Genomic DNA, 23,235 nt, shown 5'->3' on the forward strand with positions numbered 1-23,235 from the left:
TGCTCAGCCTGCAGAACCTACAAGGTAATAGGGGAAAACACTTGAGGTAATGCAGGTTCATTGCAACCACACCACCGTTTACAAACACACAGTCTGTCCCTGTGTAACCCCAGGGTGGTCCAGTCAGACCGCTCCATGCTGTGTATTAAAGCACTCCGCTGGGACCAGGGGAACGGTGGAGGGTAATCTGGCCAGAGAGCGTTCACACACACAGTCTGTCCCTGTAACCCCAGGGTGGTCAGTCAGACCGCTCCATGCTGTGTATTAAAGCACTCCGCTGGGACCCGGTGGAGGTAATCTGGCCAGAGAGCGTTCACACACACAGTCTGTCCCTGTGTAACCCCAGGGTGGTCCAGTCAGACCGCTCCATGCTGTGTATTAAAGCACTCCGCTGGGACCAGGGGAACGGTGGAGGGTAATCTGGCCAGAGAGCGTTCACACACACAGTCTGTCCCTGTGTAACCCCAGGGTGGTCCAGTCAGACCGCTCCATGCTGTGTATTAAAGCACTCCGCTGGGACCAGGGGAACGGTGGAGGGTAATCTGGCCAGAGCTCCATGCGTTCACAGCGTTCACACACACAGTCTGTCCCTGTGTAACCCCAGGGTGGTCCAGTCAGACCGCTCCATGCTGTGTATTAAAGCACTCCGCTGGGACCAGGGGAACGGTGGAGGGTAATCTGGCCAGAGAGCGTTCACACACACAGTCTGTCCCTGTGTAACCCCAGGGTGGTCCAGTCAGACCGCTCCATGCTGTGTATTAAAGCACTCCGCTGGGACCAGGGGAACGGTGGAGGGTAATCTGGCCAGAGAGCGTTCACACACACAGTCTGTCCCTGTGTAACCCCAGGGTGGTCCAGTCAGACCGCTCCATGCTGTGTATTAAAGCACTCCGCTGGGACCAGGGGAACGGTGGAGGGTAATCTGGCCAGAGAGCGTTCACACACACAAAGACTAGCATTGTGTTTGACCGCTGCATAAGAGAACTGGGAACTGGTATGCCTCAAAGCCAACCCTCTGGACAAGAGAGACTTCCACCATAGAGCTAGCTGCCTTAAGTTGAGGAATTTCAGGTTCTCTTTTCATGTGTCCATTGGTATTAATCAAATCATATTCTTCACTACATAAGTGTAGACTTCATTCATTACAATCGAAAGTTGACGGGGAGACACATCAAAACAAAGTGAGAGGACTGTAGCTAGGGTGATGATATCGGTCTTGGAGGTTACTGAAGACGTCATTAAATGAGGTGGTCCTGAGACTAGGTCGACAGGGACCTCGTTTGGCAAAATCAGGTATTGCCAGATGTTGCGTTTGTCCTTCCATCAGAACTCAATGAATTGTACAACTTAACTTATTGTCATGTCGTCTATTTAATATGAAGGATATGTTTAGCATCTTTGCACCTCAAGGGTTGATATAAAAATGGGTTATACGTGGACTGCCTGGATTATGCCATTGTGTAACATTGTCTTGTGATTTCAATAACCTCACCTCACATTCTGTTGGGGACAAAGTTATTCTACCTCATAACCCCATTCTACTGGCAGACAGGCTGAAACCGCATCCGATTCTACTACATCAACACTAACATCTCAGAATGACTTTGTTTGAAAAGTCTACTGGGACAGGAGAACAAAACATGTAGAATATTAAATTAGGTTATTGAATGTGTATATAAAAAAAAATAGTCCACCATAATCACGTTTCCTGGATGGTACTAAACAACGAGAACAAATCAAATGTCAGGCGGCTGAATGCACATCAGCCTGACAAACACCATCCTGCTTCAAAAAACAGAACATCCACGGTGTCACACTGTTTGTGTGTGTTGTAAACATCCACTGTGTTACACTGTTTGTGTGTGTTGTAAACATCCACTGTGTTACACTGTTTGTGTGCATGTTATATACATCCACGATGTTACACTGTGTTTGTGTGCATGTTGTAAACATCCACGATGTTACACTGTTTGTGTGCATGTTGTCAACATCCACGATGTTACACTGTTTGTGTGCATGTTGTAAACATCCACGATGTTACACTGTGTTTGTGTGCATGTTGTAAACATCCACGATGTCACACTGTGTTTGTGTGCATGTTGTAAACATCCACGATGTCACACTGTGTTTGTGTGCATGTTGTAAACATCCACAATGTTATACTGTGTTTGTGTGCATGTTGTATACATCCACGATGTCACACTGTGTTTGTGTGCATGTTGTAAACATCCACGGTGTCACACTGTGTTTGTGTGCATGTTGTATACATCCACGATGTCACACTGTGTTTGTGTGCATGTTGTAAACATCCACGATGTTATACTGTGTTTGTGTGCATGTTGTATACATCCACGATGTCACCCTGTGTTTGTGTGCATGTTGTAAACATCCACGATGTCACACTGTGTTTGTGTGCATGTTGTAAACATCCACGGTGTCACACTGTGTTTGTGTGCATGTTGTATACATCCACGATGTCACCCTGTGTTTGTGTGCATGTTGTAAACATCCACGATGTTATACTGTGTTCGTGTGCATGTTGTATACATCCACGATGTTATACTGTGTTTGTGTGCATGTTGTAAACATCCACGATGTTATACTGTGTTTGTGTGCATGTTGTAAACATCCACGGTGTTACACTGTGTTTGTGTGCATGTTGTAAACATCCACGATGTTATACTGTGTTCGTGTGCATGTTGTATACATCCACGATGTTATACTGTGTTTGTGTGCATGTTGTAAACATCCACGATGTTACACTGTGTTTGTGTGATTGTTGTAAACATCCACGATGTTACACTGTTTGTGTGCATGTTGTAAACATCCACGATGTCACACTGTGTTTGTGTGCATGTTGTAAACATCCACGATGTTATACTGTGTTTGTGTGCATGTTATAAACATCCACGATGTTATACTGTGTTTGTGTGCATGTTGTAAACATCCATGATGTTATACTGTGTTTGTGTGCATGTTATAAACATCCACGATGTCACACTGTGTTTGTGTGCATGTTGTAAACATCCACGATGTCACACTGTGTTTGTGTGCATGTTGTAAACATCCACGATGTCACACTGTGTTTGTGTGCATGTTGTAAACATCCACGATGTCACACTGTGTTTGTGTGCATGTTGTAAACATCCACGATGTCACACTGTGTTTGTGTGCATGTTGTAAACATCCACGATGTCACACTGTGTTTGTGTGCATGTTGTAAACATCCATGATGTCACACTGTGTTTGTGTGCATGTTGTAAAAACATGTCACACACGATGTCACACTGTGTTTGTGTGCATGTTGTAAACATCCACGGTGTTACACTGTGTTTGTGTGCATGTTGTAAACATCCATGGTGTTACACTGTGTTTGTGTGCATGTTGTAAACATCCATGGTGTTACACTGTGTTTGTGTGCATGTTGTAAACATCCATGGTGTTACACTGTGTTTGTGTGATTGTTGTAAACATCCATGGTGTTACACTGTGTTTGTGTGATTGTTGTAAACATCCATGGTGTTACATTAGCAATGAATGGGGAGTGAAAACAGTCCTGAAAAGAATGAAAGGAAGTAATTGGCCATAGAGGACATTGAGGCAGAGGCATACCATATGTTGTGTGAATGATGCGAGTCCTCCAAACCGTTCCCCTGCAGAACCTATGCTGAAGACACTAGTTGTAGTTAATTTAACCACTAGGGGCAGTACTGCACTGTGGAAAGAGGAACAGTGGATTGTTGGTGAAGATTTTTTTTAAATACACAGGCACGCACGTACGCAGCCCATCAAACATGTAATGGGCAGCCCTATCAATGCCTAGCACTACATGACCAAAAGTATGTGGACACCTGCTTGTTGAACATCTCATTCCCAAATCATGGATATTCATATGGAACCCCCCCTTTGCTGCTATAACAGCCTTCACTAGATAGCTTTCTCCTAGATGTTGGAACAATGGAACATTGCTTCCATTCAGCCACAAGAGCATTTGTTAGTTCAGGCACTGACGTTGGGCGATTCATCCCAAAGGTGTTTGATGGGGTTGAGGTCAGGGCTCTGTGCAGGCCAGTCAAGTTCTTCCACACTGAACTCGACAAACCATCTGTATGGACCTCTCTTTGTGCATCGGGGCATTGTCATGCTGAAACAGGAAAGAATGTTATTGTATGCTGTAGCATTAAGATTTCCCTTCACTGGAACTAAGGAGCCTAAACCGAATTTTAAAAAACAGCCCCAGACCATTATTCCCCCTCCACCAAACTTTACAGTTAACACTATGCATTCGGTCAGGTAGCGTTCTCCTTGCATCCGCCAAACCCAGATTTGTCGTCAGACAGCCAGATGGTGAAGCGTGATTAATCACTCCAGAGAATGCATTTATACTGTTCTAGAGTCCAATGACGGCAAGCTTTACATCACTCCAGCCGACGCTTGGCATTGAGCTGCTCGGCCATCGAAACCCATTTCATGAAGCTCCCAATGAACAGTTATTGTGCTGACTTTGCTTCCAGAGGCAGTTTGGAACTCCCTAGTGAATGTTACAGAAGATGTTTACGCTCTTCAGTGGTCCCGTTCTGTGAGCAGCCACTTCGGCTGAGCCGTTGTTGCTCCTAGATGTTTCCACTTCACAATAGCAGCACTTAGTTGACCGGGGAAGATCTAGCAGGGCAGAACCGTGACAAACTGACTTGTTGGAAAGGTGGCATCCTATGAAGGTGCCACATTGAAAGTCACTGAGCTCTTCAGTCATGCCATTCTAATGTTTGGCTATGGAGATTTCATGGCTGTGTGCTTGAGTTTATACACATGTCAGCAATGGGTTTGGCTGAAATGGCCAAATCCAGTAATTTGAAGGGGTGTCCACATACTTTTGTGTATATATATATAGTGTAGGTTGGGGCTAATTAAGCTAGCTCAAGTCACGGCTCCACGCCTGATAAGATTTCAAACAGAAGGGAGGAGAGAGCAAGAGACACTTCCATTTCAGCCCAAATGCCATTCCACTAGAGCCGCCCCCAAAGACTATTTGGAGTCATCACCTCCCCCCCTCTCTCCTCCTCACCTCTCTCCAGAGTAATTTGTAGTGTAAATATGGGTATTTAAAGCGGTCACCTTCTCTGGTCTCAGGGCTGAAAAGGCAATTACAGCCAGCAAACAGCTTCATTGTTATCAGTGGAGGTGCGGCGCTCATTCCGGTCCCTGGAGCAACACTGGCTGCCATCGATCGTTATCAGGGCTGAGGAGAGGATTACTAATGAAGCTATCCTCAGGCTCCGTAGTCTGTTTGTGTGGGTAATTGAGGATAGTAACTGTCTCTGTGTGTGTGTGTGTGTGTGTGTGTGTGTGTGTGTGTGTGTGTGTGTGTGTGTGTGTGTGTGTGTGTGTGTGTGTGTGTGTGTGTGTGTGTGTGTGTGTGTGTGTGTGTGTGTGTGTGTGTGTGTGTGTGTGTGTGTGTGTGTGTGTGTGTGTGTGTGTGGTTCTTCACATCAGGTATCTTTCTGTTCATTTCCTCTCCCAGCATGACTCTCTGTATAGCTCAGATCTAAAAGGACATAAAACTGTACAACAGCAGTTTCCCTCCCTTCCTCTCATCTTGACACAGCACGGCTGGAGCATACTTTGAGGATACTTCACCTCCCTCTTATTTTTTCTCTTTCTTCAGACCTTGAGCAGGAGATGGAATGAGAGAGAGAGCGAGACTATGCCAAGGTCAGACAGTGAGATAGTTCAGCAGCATCTGATTTAGTCCAGGAGAAAATGGAAAGAAATGCTCCCTCCCTCCCGCTCCCTCCCTCTTTTCCTGCAGAGAATAAACCCAGACAGTCATTAGTACATACTGCAGCTTTAGATACAATACAAATAGGTATTCATTCACCCAAGTGTGTGTGTGTGTGTGTGTGTGTGTGTGTGTGTGTGTGTGTGTGTGTGTGTGTGTGTGTGTGTGTGTGTGTGTGTGTGTGTGTGTGTGTGTGTGTGTGTGTGTGTGTGTGTGTGTGTGTGTGTGTGTGTGTGCGTGCGTGCGTGCGTAAGAGAGAGAAAGAAAAAGTACATAATAACATATCCATTTCTCTTGAATATAAAAAGACAGCAAGGAGACAGAGAAAGCAGAGAGGTCAGAGAAGGAGAATTAGAGAAATGTCCTGCTTGACTTCAGCAGTTAGGAGGACATGTTTATACCTTTCTGAACAGGTCTGACACATGTCTAGACGGATGAAGAACTACACTGTTCTATTATTACTACAGTCTGATACTTACACTTACACCTCTCTCTTGCTAGGTGTGTGTACATGCGTATCTGGAGGCGAAGAAACACACACCTGTTTAGGTGAGGTGCTGGCTAGCGGAACAGAGCACTTGAAAAAGAGAGCCGCACACTCTAGGAGCTCAGATGCAACAATTTAATAACCAACGTTTCGACAGACAACCTATCTTCATCAGGGTGACTTTAGTCAGGTTGCCCAAAAAGTTACATATTTTAGCTTTAACCAATCCAAACACACACCGGCTCTGACGCTCGTCGGATGTGGCAGGGCTTGCAAACCATTACAGACTACAAAGGGAAGCACAGTCGAGAGCTGCCCAGTGACACGAGCCTACTAGACGAGCTAAACTACTATGCTCGCTTCAAGGCAAATTACACTGAAACATGCATGAGAGCACCAGCTGTTCCGGATGACTGTGTGATCACGCTCTCCGCAGTTGATGTGAGTAAAACCTTTAAACAGGTCAACATTCTCAAGGCCGCAGGGCCAGACGGATTACGAGGATATGTACTGCAAGCATGCGCTGACCCACTGGCAAGTTTCTTCACTGACATTTTGAACCTCTCCCTGTCCGAGTCTGAAATCCCAACATGATTTAACTTTTTATGGCTGCAGGGGCAGTATTGAGTAGCTTGGATGAAAAGGTGCCCATTGTAAATGGCCAGCTCCTCAGTCTCAGTTTCTAATATATGCATATTATTATTAGTATTGGATAGAAAACCTCTAAAGTTTTCCAAAACTGTCAAAATATTGTCTGTGAGTATAACATAACTGATATTGCAGGCGAAACCCTGAGGAAAATCAAAACAGGAAGTGGCTTCTATTTTGAAAACTCCATGTTCCATAGCCTCCCTTTGCTGGATTTAAAGGGATATGAACCAGATTCCTTTTCCTATCGCTTCCTCAAGGTGTCAACAGTCTTCAGACATAGTTTCAGGCTTTTATTTTGAAAAATGAGCCAGAACGATAACATCGCGTCAAGTGGTCACATGAGTTTTGCTTGCGCAACAGAATTTGGATAGGTATTGCTTTTCCCTCCTACTGTGAAAGGCATTTGCGGTTGAAATATTATCGATTATATATTTTAAAAACAACTTGAGTATTGATTATAAAAAAACGTTTGACATGTTTCTGTGGACATTATGGAAACTATTTGGAATTTTTGTCTGCGTTGTCGTGACCGCTCTTTCCTGTGGATTTCTGAACAAAACGCGACAAACAAACGGAGGTATTTTGGATATAAACATAATCTTTATGGAACAAAAGGAACATTTGTTGTGTAACTGGGAGTCTCATGAGTGAAAACATCCGAAGATCATCAAAGGTAAACGATTAATTTGATTGCTTTCTGATTTTCGTGACCAAGCTTCCTGATGCTAAGTGTACTTAATGTTTTGTCGTGCGATCGATAAACTTACACAAACGCTTGGATTGCTTTTGCTGTAAAGCATCATTTCAAAATCTGACACGACAGGTGGATTAACAAAAGGCTAAGCTGTGTTTTCCTATATTGAAACTTGTGATTTCATGAATATAAATTCAGCGGTTGTTGACGACACTTATCCCGATAGGGGGATTGCAGCCATAACAAGTTAAGCAGACTACCATAGTGTTCTTGGGCACACACTAATACTAAGGTACCACTACAGCTCAGCATTCAACACTATAGTGCCCTCAAAGCTCATCAATAAGATAAAGACCCTGGGACTAAACACCTCCCTCTGCAACTGGATCCTGGACTTCCTGATGGGCCGCCCCCTGGTGGTAAGTGTAGGTAACAACACACCCTCCACGCTGATCCTCAACACAGGGGCCCCTCAGGGGTGCGTGCTCAGTCCCCTCCTGTACCCCCTGTTCACTCATGACTGCACGGCCAGGCATGACTCTTAAACCATCATTAAGTTTTCCGATGCACCGAGCACGCCCACATTCTCATCGACAGGGCTGTAGTGGAGCAGGTTGAGAGCTTCAAGTTCCTTGGCGTCCACATCACCAACAAACTAATATGGTCCAAGCACACCAAGACAGTCATCAAGAGGGCACAACAAAACCTATTCCCCCTCAGGAGACTGGAGACTGATTTGGCATGGGTCCTCAGATCCTCAAAAGGTTCTACAGCTGCATGGTTGCATCACTGCATGGTATGGCAACTGCTCGGCCGCCGACCGGCCCAGTACATCACTGGGGCCAAGCTTCCAGCCATCCAGGACCTCTATACCAGGCGGTGTCAGAGGAAGGCCCTAAAAATGGTCAAAGACTCCAGCCACCCTAGTCATAGACTGTTCTCTCTGCTACCGCACGGCAAGCGGTCCCGGAGCACCAAGTGTAGGTCTAAGAGGATTCTAAACAGCTTCTACCCCCAAGCCATAAGACTCCTGAACATCTAATCAAATGGTTACCTATATTTGCATTACACCGCTGCCACTCTGTTATTATCTATGCATAGCCACTATAATAATTCGACTTCCGACAGAGATGGCCGCCTCGCTTCGCGTTCCTAGGAAACGATGCAGTTTTTTGTTTTTTTTACGTGTTATTTCTTACATTGGTACCCCAGGTCATCTTAGGTTTCATTACATACAGTCGAGAAGAACTACTGAACATAAGAGCAGCGTCAACTCACCATCAGTACGACCAAGAATATGACTTTCGCGAAGGGGACTCTGTGTTCTGCCTTTCACCCAGGACAACGGAATGGATCCCAGCCGGCGACCCCAAAAAACAACTTCGAAAAAGGGGAAAACGAAGCGGTCTTCTGGTTAGACTCCGGTGACGGGCACATCGTGCACCACTCCCTAGCATTCTCCTCGCCAATGTCCAGTCTCTTGACAACAAGGTTGATGAAATCCGAGCAAGGGTAGCATTCCAGAGGGACATCAGAGACTGTAACGTTCTTTGCTTCACGGAAACATGGCTCACTGGAGAGACGCTATCGGAGACGGTGCAGCCAGCTGGTTTCTCCACGCATCGCGCTGACAGAAACAAACATCTTTCTGGTAAGAAGAGGGGCGGGGGCGTATGCTTTATGGTTAACGAGACGTGGTGTGGCCAAAACAACATACAGGAACTCAAGTCCTTCTGTTCACCTGATTTAGAATTCCTCACAATCAAATGTAGACCGCATTATCTACCAAGGGAACTCTCTTTGATTATAATCACAGCCATATATATTCCCCCCAAGCAGACACATCGATGGCTCTGAACAAACTTTATTTGACTCTTTGCAAACTGGAATCCATATATCCGGAGGCTGCATTCATTGTAGCTGGGGATTTTAACAAGGCTAATCTGAAAACAAGGCTCCCTAAATTTTATCAGCATATCGATTGCGCAACCAGGGCGGGAAAAACCTTGGATCATTGCTATTCCAACTTCCGCGACGCATATAAGGCCCTGCCCCGCCCTCCTTTCGGAAAAGCTGACCACGACTCCATTTTGTTGATCCCTGCCTACAGACAGAAACTAAAACAAGAAGCTCCCGCGCTGAGGTCTGTTCAACGCTGGTCCAACCAATCTGATTCCACACTCCAAGACTGCTTCCATCACGTGGACTGGGATATGTTCCGCATTGCGTCAGACGACAACATTGACGAATACGCTGATTCGGTGTGCGAGTTCATTAGAACGTGCGTTGAAGATGTCGTTCCCATAGCAACGATTAAAACATTCCCAAACCAGAAACCGTGGATTGAGCGAACCACTGCTTTTAATCAGGGCAAGGTGACTGGAAACATGACCGAATACAAACAGTGTAACTATTCCCTCCGCAAGGCAATCAAACAAGCTAAGCGTCAGTATAGAGACAAAATAGAATCTCAATTCAACGGCTCAGACACAAGACGTATGTGGCAGGGTCTATAGTCAATCACGGATTACAAAAAGAGAACCAGCACCGTCACGGACCAGGATGTCTTGCTCCCAGGCAGACTAAATAACTTTTTTGCCCGCTTTGAGGACAATACAGTGCCACTGACACTGCCCGCAACTAAAACATGCGGACTCTCCTTCACTGCAGCCGACGTGAGGAAAACATTTAAACGTGTCAACCCTCGCAAGGCTGCAGGCCCAGACGGCATCCCCAGCCGCGCCCTCTGAGCATGCGCAGACCAGCTGGCTGGTGTGTTTACGGACATATTCAATCAATCCCTATCCCAGTCTGTTGTTCCCACATGCTTCAAGAGGGCCACCATTGTTCCTGTTCCCAAGAAAGCTAAGGTAACTGAGCGAAACGACTACCGACACGTAGCACTCACTTCCGTCATCATGAAGTGCTTTGAGAGACTAGTCAAGGACCATATCACCTCCACCCTACCTGACACACTAGACCCACTCCAATTTGCTTACCGCCCAAATAGGTCCACAGACGATTCAATCTCAACCACACTGCACACTGCCCTAACCCATCTGGACAAGAGGAATACCTATGTGAGAATGCTGTTCATCGACTACAGCTCGGCATTTAACACCATAGTGCCAAGCTCGTCATCAAGCTCGAGACCCTTGGTCTCGACCCCGCCCTGTGCAACTGGGTACTGGACTTCCTGACGGGCCGCCCCCAGGTGGTGAGGGTAGGCAACAACATCTCCACCCCGCTGATCCTCAACACTGGGGCCCCACAAGGGTGCGTTCTGAGCCCTCTCCTGTACTCCCTGTTCACCCACGACTGCGTGGCCACGCACGCCTCCAACTCAATCATCAAGTTTGCAGACGACACAACAGTGGTAGGCTTGATTACCAACAACGACGAGACGGCCTACAGGGAGGAGGTGAGGGCTCTCGGAGTGTGGTGTCAGGAAAATAACCTCACACTCAACGTCAACAAAACTAAGGAGATGATTGTGGACTTCAGGAAACAGCAGAGGGAACACCCCCCTATCCACATCGATGGAACAGTAGGGGAGAGGGTAGTAAGTTTTAAGTTCCTCGGCGTACACATCACAGACAAACTGAATTGGTCCACCCAAACAGACAGCATCGTGAAGAAGGCGCAGCAGCGCCTCTTCAACCTCAGGAGGCTGAAGAAATTTGGCTTATCACCAAAAGCACTCACAAACTTCTACAGATGCACAATCGAGAGCATCCTGTCGGGCTGTATCACCGCCTGGTACGGCAACTGCTCCGCCCACAACCGTAAGGCTCTCCAGAGGGTAGTGAGGTCTGCACAACGCATCACCGGGGGCAAACTACCTGCCCTCCAGGACACCTACACCACCCGATGTCACAGGAAGGCCATAAAGATCATCAAGGACAGCAACCACCCGAGCCACTGCCTGTTCACCCCGCTATCATCCAGAAGGCGAGGTCAGTACAGGTGCATCAAAGCTGGGACCGAGAGACTGAAAAACAGCTTCTATCTCAAGGCCATCAGACTGTTAAACAGCCACCACTAACATTGAGTGGCTGCTGCCAACACACTGACTCAACTCCAGCCACTTTAATAATGGGAATTGATGGGAAATGAATATATCACTAGCCACTTTAAACAATGCTACCTAATATAATGTTTACACACCCTACATTATTCATCTCATATGTATACGTATATACTGTACTCTATATCATCTACTGCATCCTTATGTAATACATGTATCACTAGCCACTTTACCTATGCCACTTTGTTTACATACTCATCTCATATGTATATACTGTACTCAATACCATCTACTGTATCTTGCCTATGCCGCTCTGTACCATCACTCATTCATATATCTTTATGTACATATTCTTTATCCCCTTACACTTGTATCTATAAGGTAGTAGTTTTGGAATTGTTAGCTAGATTACATGTTGGTTATTACTGCATTGTCGGAACTAGAAGCACAAGCATTTCGCTACACTCGCACTAACATCTGCTAACCATGTGTATGTGACAAATAAAATTTGATTTTGATTTGATTTGATTTGATTTGAATTCTACCTACATTCCTTTGACTAACCGGTGCCCCCACACATTGACTCTGTACCGGTACCCTCTGTTTATAGTCTCCACATTGACTCTGTACCGGTACCCTCTGTTTATAGCCTCCACATTGACTCTGTACCAGTACCCTCTGTTTATAGCCTCCACATTGACTCTGTACCGGTACCCTCTGTTTATAGCCTCCACATTGACTCTGTACCGGTACCCTCTGTTTATAGTCTCCACATTGACTCTGTACCGGTACCCTCTGTTTATAGTCTCCACATTGACTCTGTACCGGTACCCTCTGTTTATAGCCTCCACATTGACTCTGTACCGGTACCCTCTGTTTATAGTCTCCACATTGACTCTGTACCGGTACCCTCTGTTTATAGCCTCCACATTGACTCTGTACCGGTACCCTCTGTTTATAGCCTCCACATTGACTCTGTACCGGTACCCTCTGTTTATAGCCTCCACATTGACTCTGTACCGGTACCCTCTGTTTATAGTCTCCACATTGACTCTGTACCGGTACCCTCTGTTTATAGCCTCTACATTGACTCTGTACCGGTACCCTCTGTTTATAGCCTCCACATTGACTCTGTACCGGTACCCTCTGTTTATTGTCTCCACATTGACTCTGTACCGGTACCCTCTGTTTATAGCCTCCACATTGACTCTGTACCGGTACCCTCTGTTTATAGCCTCCACATTGACTCTGTACCGGTACCCTCTGTTTATAGCCTCCATATTGACTCTGTACCGGTACCCTCTGTTTATAGCCTCCATATTGACTCTGTACCGGTACCCTCTGTTTATAGCCTCCACATTGACTCTGTACCGGTACCCTCTGTTTATAGCCTCCACATTGACTCTGTACCGGTACCTTCTGTTTATAGCCTCCACATTGACTCTGTACCGGTACCCTCTGTTTATAGCCTCCACATTTTTATTTTTTTTATTTATTTCACCTTTATTTAACCAGGTAGGCAAGTTGAGAACAAGTTCTCATTTACAATTGCGACCTGGCCAAGATAAAGCAAAGCAGTTCGACACATACAACGACACAGAGTTACACATGGAGTAAAACAAACATACAGTCAATAATACAGTATAAACAAGTCTATATACAATGTGAGCAAATTAGGTGAGAAGGGAGGTGAAGGCAAAAAGGCCATGGTGGCAAAGTATATACAATATAGCAAGTAAAACACTGGAATGGTAGTTTTGCAATGGAAGAATGTGCAAAGTAGAAATAAAAATAATGGGGTGCAAAGGAGCAAAATAAATTAATTAATTAAATACAGTTGGGAAAGAGGTAGTTGTTTGGGCTAAATTATAGGTGGGCTATGTACAGGTGCAGTAATCTGTAAGATGCTCTGACAGTTGGTGCTTAAAGCTAGTGAGGGAGATAAGTGTTTCCAGTATCAGAGATTTTTGTAGTTCGTTCCAGTCATTGGCAGCAGAGAACTGGAAGGAGAGGCGGCCAAAGAAAGAATTGGTTTTGGGGGTGACTAGAGAGATATACCTGCTGGAGCGTGTGCTACAGGTGGGAGATGCTATGGTGACCAGCGAGCTGAGATAAGGGGGGACTTTACCTAGCAGGGTCTTGTAGATGACATGGAGCCAGTGGGTTTGGCGACGAGTCTGAAGCGAGGGCCAGCCAACGAGAGCGTACAGGTCGCAATGGTGGGTAGTATATGGGGCTTTGGTGACAAAACGGATTGCACTGTGATAGACTGCATCCAATTTGTTGAGTAGGGTATTGGAGGCTATTTTGTAAATGACATCGCCAAAGTCGAGGATTGGTAGGATGGTCAGTTTTACAAGGGTATGTTTGGCAGCATGAGTGAAGGATGCTTTGTTGCGAAATAGGAAGCCAATTCTAGATTTAACTTTGGATTGGAGATGTTTGATATGGGTCTGGAAGGAGAGTTTACAGTCTAACCAGACACCTAAGTGTTTGTAGTTGTCCACGTATTCTAAGTCAGAGCCGTCCAGAGTAGTGATGTTGGACAGGCGGGTAGGTGCAGGTAGTGATCGGTTGAAGAGCATGCATTTAGTTTTACTTGTATTTAAGAGCAATTGGAGGCCACGGAAGGAGAGTTGTATGGCATTGAAGCTTGCCTGGAGGGTTGTTAACACAGTGTCCAAAGAAGGGCCGGAAGTATACAGAATGGTGTCGTCTGCGTAGAGGTGGATCAGAGACTCACCAGCAGCAAGAGCGACCTCATTGATGTATACAGAGAAGAGAGTCGGTCCAAGAATTGAACCCTGTGGCACCCCCATAGAGACTGCCAGAGGTCCGGACAGCAGACCCTCCGATTTGACACACTGAACTCTATCAGAGAAGTAGTTGGTGAACCAGGCGAGGCAATCATTTGAGAAACCAAGGTTGTCGAGTCTGCCGATGAGGATGTGGTGGTTGACAGAGTCGAAAGCCTTGGCCAGATCAATGAATACGGCTGCACAGTAATGTTTCTTATCGATGGTGGTTAAGATATCGTTTAGGACCTTGAGCGTGGCTGAGGTGCACCCATGACCAGCTCTGAAACCAGATTGCATAGCAGAGAAGGTATGGTGAGATTCGAAATGGTCGGTAATCTGTTTGTTGACTTGGCTTTCGAAGACCTTAGAAAGGCATGGTAGGATAGATATAGGTCTGTAGCAGTTTGGGTCAAGAGTGTGTCCCCCTTTGAAGAGGGGGATGACCGCAGCTGCTTTCCAATCTTTGGGAATCTCAGACGACACGAAAGAGAGGTTGAACAGGCTAGTAATAGGGGTGGCAACAATTTCGGCATATAATTTTAGAAAGAAAGGGTCCAGATTGTCTAGCCCGGCTGATTTGTAGGGGTCCAGATTTTTCAGCTCTTTCAGAACTTCAGCTGAATGGATTTGGGAGAAGGAGAAATGGGGAAGGCTTGGGCGAGTTGCTGTTGGGGGTGCAGTGCTGTTGACCGGGGTAGGAGTTGACTCTGTACCGGTACCCTCTGTTTATAGCCTGCACATTGACTCTGTACCGGTACCCTCTGTTTATAGTCTCCACATTGACTCTGTACCGGTACCCTCTGTTTATAGTCTCCACATTGACTCTGTACCGGTACCCTCTGTTTATAGTCTCCACATTGACTCTGTACCGGTACCCTCTGTTTATAGCCTCCACATTGACTCTGTACCGGTACCCTCTGTTTATAGTCTCCACATTGACTCTGTACCGGTACCCTCTGTATATAGTCTCCACATTGACTCTGTACCGGTACCCACTGTTTATAGCCTCCACATTGACTCTGTACCGGTACCCTCTGTTTATAGCCTCCACATTGACTCTGTACCGGTACCCTCTGTTTATAGTCTCGCTATTGTTATTTTACTGCTGCTCTTTAACTACTTGTTACTTTTATTTCGGATTCTTATTTTTTGAACTGCGTTGTTGTTTAGGGGCTTGTAAGCATTTAACTGTAAGGTCTTTTATTCGGCACGTGACTAATAAACTTTTATTTTATTTAACTACAGTAAGAACATTTACAGCTTCAACTAATCCTCCAAACACATTAACACCCTGCATTAGCTCCTTCTGATCTCTTACTGAGCCTCACACACACAACTCTCTCTCCAGATCCTGTCTTCCTCTTTCCAAAACTCAGGAGAGAGATCCACTGCGTGATGTCATTAATTACAACACAAGTAAGATTGTTTTCTAGTATTGACCTTTCACACTCAAACTGAAATGCTCGATGACATCACATGGCTCAGCCACATACGCTACTGTACCTTATTGAACATTCATTCGCTATAAAACCGCAGCTCCTACATTGCCCTCCATTAACTTAATGTGATCTTTTTGGAGGGGTTGAAGCTTTGCTCAACAGAGCCATTAAAGTTAACGGGGGTCAGACTCTACTCTTTTTAAGCTTCTACCCAGCGGCCATTTTGGTGCTCTTGCCATGTTTTGAATGCCAAATGGCTACCCAGACTAATATAGGATAATATCCATATATGCAGTATGCACAATAAGTATGTTTAACATTATAGAATAGGGTTCAAATGAGCTAACTTACACAGTAAACTCCAGACATGGATCTACAGTGGTTGAAACGTTGCCACACGACAGATCTGTATGCCTTGTAGTGCAGTCCTCTCTGTGTTTCTCTCTAATGTGCAGGACTTCAAACTGAGCCAAAGCCCTGACAGTCTCTTTAGGCCGGACAGACGCTAACAGCACAGGTCTCTCTTTATAATACAGCATATATGATTCATTAGAATAAGTCTTTAAACAGTGATAGCCATTTATAAACACGCACACACACTTTAAAATCATATGAACTTGTCACATTCTGACCTTTCTTTCCTTTGTTTTGTCTTTATTTAGTATGTTCAGGGTGTGAGTTGGGGTGGGCAGTCTGTTTGTTTTTCTATGTTGGTTTTTGTGTTCAGCCTAGTATGGTTCTCAATCAGAGGCAGGTGTTAGTTGTCTCTGATTGAGAATCATACTTAGGTAGCCTGGGTTTCACTGTTGGTTTGTGGGTGTTTGTTTCCGTGTGTGTTTGTCGCCACACGGTACTGTTTCGGTTTTCATCACATCGTTTATTGTTTTGTATTTCAGTGTTCAGTTCGTTTTTAATAAATCGTCATGAACACTTACCACGCTGCATCTTGGTTCGATCCTTACTCCTCTTCAGACGAAGAGGAAATCTGCCATTATAGAACTCCTAATCTGTCCACTAGTTTCTCTAAAATACTGTTGCCAGGTTACTCAGTCAAACACATTTACGGAGACATTTGCATATCCGCACACACAAAAGCTGAGGGTCCAATACTTTTCTTATCTTCATCCATCCGATCCCAGGGGAAATATTCTACCGCCTTCTTTTTTAATTGTGTGATGAATTATTCATTTTATTATGCCTGGTTAATCTGAAGGAGCCTCTCACGCATAATCCCACCCTTATTATCAATCAGGTGCCAAGGTAACAGGTGGGAAAGCATGCACAAACATGCTCACGGATGGACACACACACACACACAGGTAACAAAATAAAGGAATCACTTGAGTAAATGAGGAATACCAAGAATATTGAAAGTGTGTGCTTACACACAGGTGTGGTTCCTAAATTAAGTAATTAACATCCCATGATGCTTAGGGTCGTGTATAAAAATGCCCAGCTGCCCATTATTTTGGCTACCATGACTAGAAGAAAAGGTCTCAGTGACATTGAAAATGGGGTTTCAAATGAGCATAGGGGGTTTAAAGGGTGTGTGTGTCTCAGTCACCAGATCTCTACCCAATTGAACACTTATGGGAGATTCTGGAGCGGTATCCAAGATAGCGTTTTCCACCACCATTAACAAGACACCAAATTACGGAATTTCTTGTGGAAGAAAGGTGTCACATCCCTCCAATAGAGTTCCAGAATGTTATAGAATCATGCCAAGGTGCAGTGAAGCTGTTCCGGCAGCTCGTGGTGTTCCAACACCCTATTAAGACACTATGTTGGTGTTTCCTTTATTTTAGCAGTTACCTGTATATTCACTGGCAAGGAGCCAAGAAGCAAGCTAGCATGCACACACACACACACACACACACACACACACACACACACACACACACACACACACACACACACACACACACACACACACACACACACACACACACACACACACACACACACACACACACACACACACACACACACACACATACACACATACACACACACATACACACACACACACACACACACACACGCACATACACACACACACACGCACACACACACACACACACACGCACATACACCATGTATGCTCCTGCCCGGAATCCCCTTGACACTGAGTTATACAACCAACCTTAACAGATTGTTGAGGTCTCCCCCACCCCCTGTACCGGTGGTACTGTGATCTGAGCTAACTCATTAACAACACAGCTGGTCACTGGGCCTAGGACAGGGACAAACCACAGGGGGACGGGGGGGGCAGACAGACAGGGTGATTTTGTGAACAAAGCGGAGGGAAAAAGGAGTTTGTTTGTGTGTACTCACCCAGGTTCCATTTGAGTCCAGTGGTGTGTGTTCTGCACGGTCCTCCTATAGCTATTAGACTGCACCATCTCCCGCCCTGTGCTGGATTCACTCCCAACCTGTGTCTCCTGCCCTAAAACACACAAACACACACACACACACACATCAGAAGCAACAACATAAAAAACTACAAACCAGGTAGGTGTCTCTTTAATGTTTTTGATTTTGTTTTGTTTGATTTTGGATTGATACACACAGACACACAGGAACACTCAGACACAGACACTCACAGACACTAACACATTTATCTTTCCCAGAACCTCTCACCCATAATGTTCAATTAAAACATCACAGTTAAACCTGATGATTACAATTAGCACTTCACTGACAGAACACACACACACACAATAGGGAGGAGAGATGACGCATGAATACACACACACACACACACACACACACACACACACACACACACACACACACACACACACACACACACACACACACACGAGAAGTCAGAACAGAATGAGCTTCCAGAATAACTCTGGATCTAATACTGTTATAGTGCTGGCTGGTTAGAAGCCAATTACCACCTACTGTACATGATAACACTATGAAAAGAAATCAAATCTTCTATATTTCCGTGAAATTTGAGGTGTGTATATATATATACACAGAGGCTTGCGAAACTTTTCACCCCCCTTGGCATTCTTCCTATTTTGTTGCCTTTCAACCTGGAATTAAAATAGATTTTTGGGGTGTTTGTATCATTTAATTTACAAAATTGACTATCCCTTTGAAGATACAATTTTTTATTATTATTGTGAAACACACAAATAAGAATAAAATACTGAAAACTTGAGCGTGCATAACTATTCACCCCCCCCCAAAGTCAATACTTTGTAGAGCCACCTTCTGCAGCAATTACAGCTGCAAGTCTCTTGGGGTATGTCTCTGTAAGCTTGGAACATCTAGCCACTGGGATTTGTTTTGCCATTCTTCAAGGCAAAACTGCTCCAACTCCTTCAAGTTAGATGGGTTCCTCTGGTGTACAGACATCTTTTAGTCATACCACAGATTCTCAATTGGATTGAAATCTGGGCTTTGACTAGGAATTTCCAAGACATTTAAATGTTTCCCCTTAAACCACTCGAGTGTTGCTTTAGCAATATGCTTAGGGTCATTGTCCTGCTGGAAGGTGAACCTCCACCCCAGTCTCAAATCTCTGGAAGACTGAATCAGGTTTCTCTCAAGAATTTCTCTGTATTTAGAGCCATCCATCATTCCTTTAATTCTGACCAGTTTCCCAGTCCCTGCCGATGAAAAACATGGGGATTGTGTTCTCGGGATGATGAGAGGTGTTGTGTTTACGCCACTGTTTTCCTTGATTGCCAAAAAGCTACATTTGAGTCTCACCTGTCTTCCATATTAAGCAATGGCTTTTTTCTGGCCACTCTTCCGTAATGCCCAACTCTGTGGAGTGTAAGGTTTAAAGTGTTCCTATGGACAGATACTCAAATCTCCACTGTGGAGCTTTGCAGCTCCTTCAAGGTTATCTTTGGTCTCTTAGTTCCCTGTTTGATTAATGCCCTCCTTGTCTGGTCCGTGAGTTTTGGTGGGCGGCCCTCTCTTGACAGGTTTGTTGTGGTGCCATATTCTTTCAATTTCTTAATAATGGATTTAATGGTGCCCCGTGGCATGTTCAAAGTTTCTGGTATTTGTTTATAACCCAACCCTGATCTGTACTTCTCCACAACTTTGTCCCTGACCTGTTTGGAGAGCTCCTTGGTCTTCATGGTGCCGGTTGCTGGGTGGTGCCCCTTGCTGTGTGGTGCTGCAGACTCTGGGGCCTTTCAGAACAGGTGTATATATACTGAGATCATGTGACAGATCATGTGACACTTAGATTGCACACAGGTGGACTTTAGTTAACTAATTATGTGACTTCTGAAGGTAGTTGGTTGCACCAGATCTTATTTAGGGGCTTCATAGCAAAGGGGCTGAACACATATGCACCCACCACTTTTCAGTTTGACATTTTTTGAAACAAGTTATATTTTTCATTTCACTTCACCAAATTAGACTATTTTGTGTATGTCCATTACATGAAATCTAAATAGAAATCCATGTCAATTACAGGTTGTAATGCAACAAAATAAGAAAAACACCAAGGGGGATGAATACTTTTGCAAGGCACTGTATATGTATGTACAGTAGATACTTTTGTACCTGTTTCCTCCAGCATCTTCACAAGGTCCTTTGCTGTTGTTCTGGGACTGATTTGCACTTTTCGCACCAAAGTACGTTCATCTCTAGGACACAGAACGCGTCTCCTTCCTGAGCGGTATGACGGCTGCGTGGTCCCATGGTGTTTATACTTGCGTACTATTGTTTGTACAGATGAACGTGGTACCTTCAGGCATTTGGAAATTGCTCCCAACGATGAACCAGACTTGTGGAGGTCTAAAGCTTCTAAAGTCATGACATCATTTTCTGGCATTTTCCAAGCTGTTTAAAGGCATGGTCAACTTAGTGTATGTAAACTTCTGACCCACTGGAATTGTGATACAGTGAATTACAAGTGAAATAATCTGTCTGTAAACAATTGTTGGAAAGATGACTTGTGTCATGCACCAAGTAGATGTCCTAACTTACCTTCCAAAACTACAGTTTGTTAAAATACATTTGTGGAGTGGTTGCCATTGGATGAATCCCAGAACATATGTTCCAGTCTGTGCTGCTAAACAGTCCTGTAGCGTAGCATCCGCGTCATCTGACCATTCCCTTATTGAGCCAGTCACTGGTCCTTCCTACTTTCCTATTTTAGTTTTTGATTGTAACCAGGAATCAGGATGATAGATTTATGGTCAGACTTGCCAAATGGAGGGCGAGGGAGAGCTTTGTATGTGTCTCTGTGTGTGGAGTAAAGGTGGTCTAGAGTTTTTTCCCTCTGGTTGCACATGCTGGTAGAAATTAGGTAAAAACGGATTTAAGTTTGTGCCACTTCTGGATGAGCATTTTCTTATTTGCTTATGGCCTTAATAACTGCCTGTTCAGGGGCAGAACGACAGATTTGTACCTTGTCAGCTCGGGGGTTTGAACTTGCAACCTTCCGGTTACTAGTCCAACGCTCTAACCACTAGGAGTCGACAGAAACCCAAAATTACCACATAAATATTCCCTTACCTTTGCTGTTCTTCCATCAGAAGACCTGGAAGGGATTATACTTACCAAAACAGCGTTTAGTTTTCAAGTCTGTGTCTTTCGGTTCTCAAAAACGACACTTTTCGGTCGAAATGTAGGCAAAATTCAAGTGGATGCGCACCAAAACGTCGAAATTACATATTATATGTCGAGTAAACTTGTCAAACTATGTTCATAATTAAGCTTTAACATGTTATAAAGGTGCACAGAAATCGTGAGGACGAACAGAAACACACACGTCGTTTAATCGATCCTGAGGAAAAGACATCACCCGAGCAGAGCGCGCATAAGCGTACACTTTTTTTTCGCGTGACCGAGACCTTTCTCAAAGTCTCGTGAGCGCGCGATTCTCACAATGAGAAGCCCCATTGAAAGCAGGCTTCGCGCTGAACACGTACAGACTGTTCCCAGAGCTGTAACTGTTTGGGAAGTGCGTATACGATGACGTCAAAGTTGGGCCAACTTTTTCCATGACAAGAGAGACTTTGGGAGAATGCATGCCCTGAGACTTCTGCTTTACATAGAGACAAAATTTTAACGGTTTTAGAAGCTTTAGAGTGTTTTCTATTCGATAATATTTTTTATATGCATATATTAGCAACTTTTGACAAAAATGTATCCTGTTTTATATGGGTACCCAATTCCTCCAGAAGGGGCAGTAAACAGGGGTAGCCTTGCCTTAAACATCTCGTTGAGTGTGGTCTTAGTGCCAGCAACGGTTTGTGGTGGCTACGAATCATTTTTATGAGAACTCATATAGTGTGGTCTATAGCTTATCTTGAGGTACTCTACCTCAGACGAGCAATACCTTGAGACTTCTTTAATATTAGACATCGCGCACCAGCTGTTTTTGACAAATAGACACACACCTCCGCACCTCGTCTTACCAGACAAAGCTGCTTTGCCCCTGAAGCTAGGAAAGCAGAGTCCCTTCCCATCTTCCGAAAACATCTGAAACCCTACCTCTTCAATGGGTATCTTAAATAATCACCCCCCCCACACACACACACCTAAAAAAAGCCTTTTGTGAAACAGCAATCGCACTTCACAATTTTGTCCTACTTTACTAGCTATGACTTTGCTGATAGCTACTTTATTTAGGAAAAATGTACTTTCTATGCCTGTTATATGTGGTTGTCCCTCCTAGCTATCTGTAGATGTAGGGACTAACTGTAGGTCACTCTGGATAAGAGCATCTGCTAAATGACTCAAATGTATTCGGATGCTGCTACTCTGTTTATTATCCATCCTGATGGCGTAGTCACTTTTAACCCTACCTACATGTACAGTACCATTCAAAAGTTTGGAAACAGTTACTCATTCAAGGTTATTTTTAAATATATTTTTTTACTATTTTCTACATTGTAGAATAATAGTGAAGACATCACAACTGTGAAATAACACATATGGAATCATATATTAAGCAAAAAAGTTTATATTATATTATATATATTTTAGCCACACTTTGCCTTGATGACAGTTTTGCAAACTGTTGGCATTCTCTCAAACAGCTTCATGAGGTAGTCACCTGGAATGCATTTCAATTAACAGTTCTGCCTCGTTAAAAGTTCATTTGTGGAATTTCTTTCCTTCTCAATGCATTTGAGCCAAGTCCATATTATGACAAGAACAGCTCAAATAAGCAAAGAGAAAAAACAGTCCATCATTACATTAAGACATGAAGGTCAGTCAATGGGGAAAATTTCAAGAACTTTTAAAGTTCTTCATGTGCAGTCGCAAAAACCATCAAGCGCTATGATGAAACTGGCTCTCATGAGGACCGCCACAGGAAAGGAAGACCCAGAGTTACCTCTGCTGCAGAGGATAAGTTCATTAGAGTTAC

The 23,235-nt window shown here is 44.5% G+C and overlaps 1 pseudogene; it reads right to left on the reverse strand.

Moving 5' to 3' along the window:
* The window catches only part of LOC115127573 (thiamin pyrophosphokinase 1-like), a 59,375-nt pseudogene that overhangs the window by 224 nt on the left and 35,916 nt on the right, over positions 1–23,235 (reverse strand).

The sequence above is a fragment of the Oncorhynchus nerka genome, linkage group LG6 (assembly GCF_034236695.1).
Source record: "Oncorhynchus nerka isolate Pitt River linkage group LG6, Oner_Uvic_2.0, whole genome shotgun sequence".
Classification (NCBI taxonomy): Eukaryota; Metazoa; Chordata; class Actinopteri; order Salmoniformes; family Salmonidae; genus Oncorhynchus; species Oncorhynchus nerka.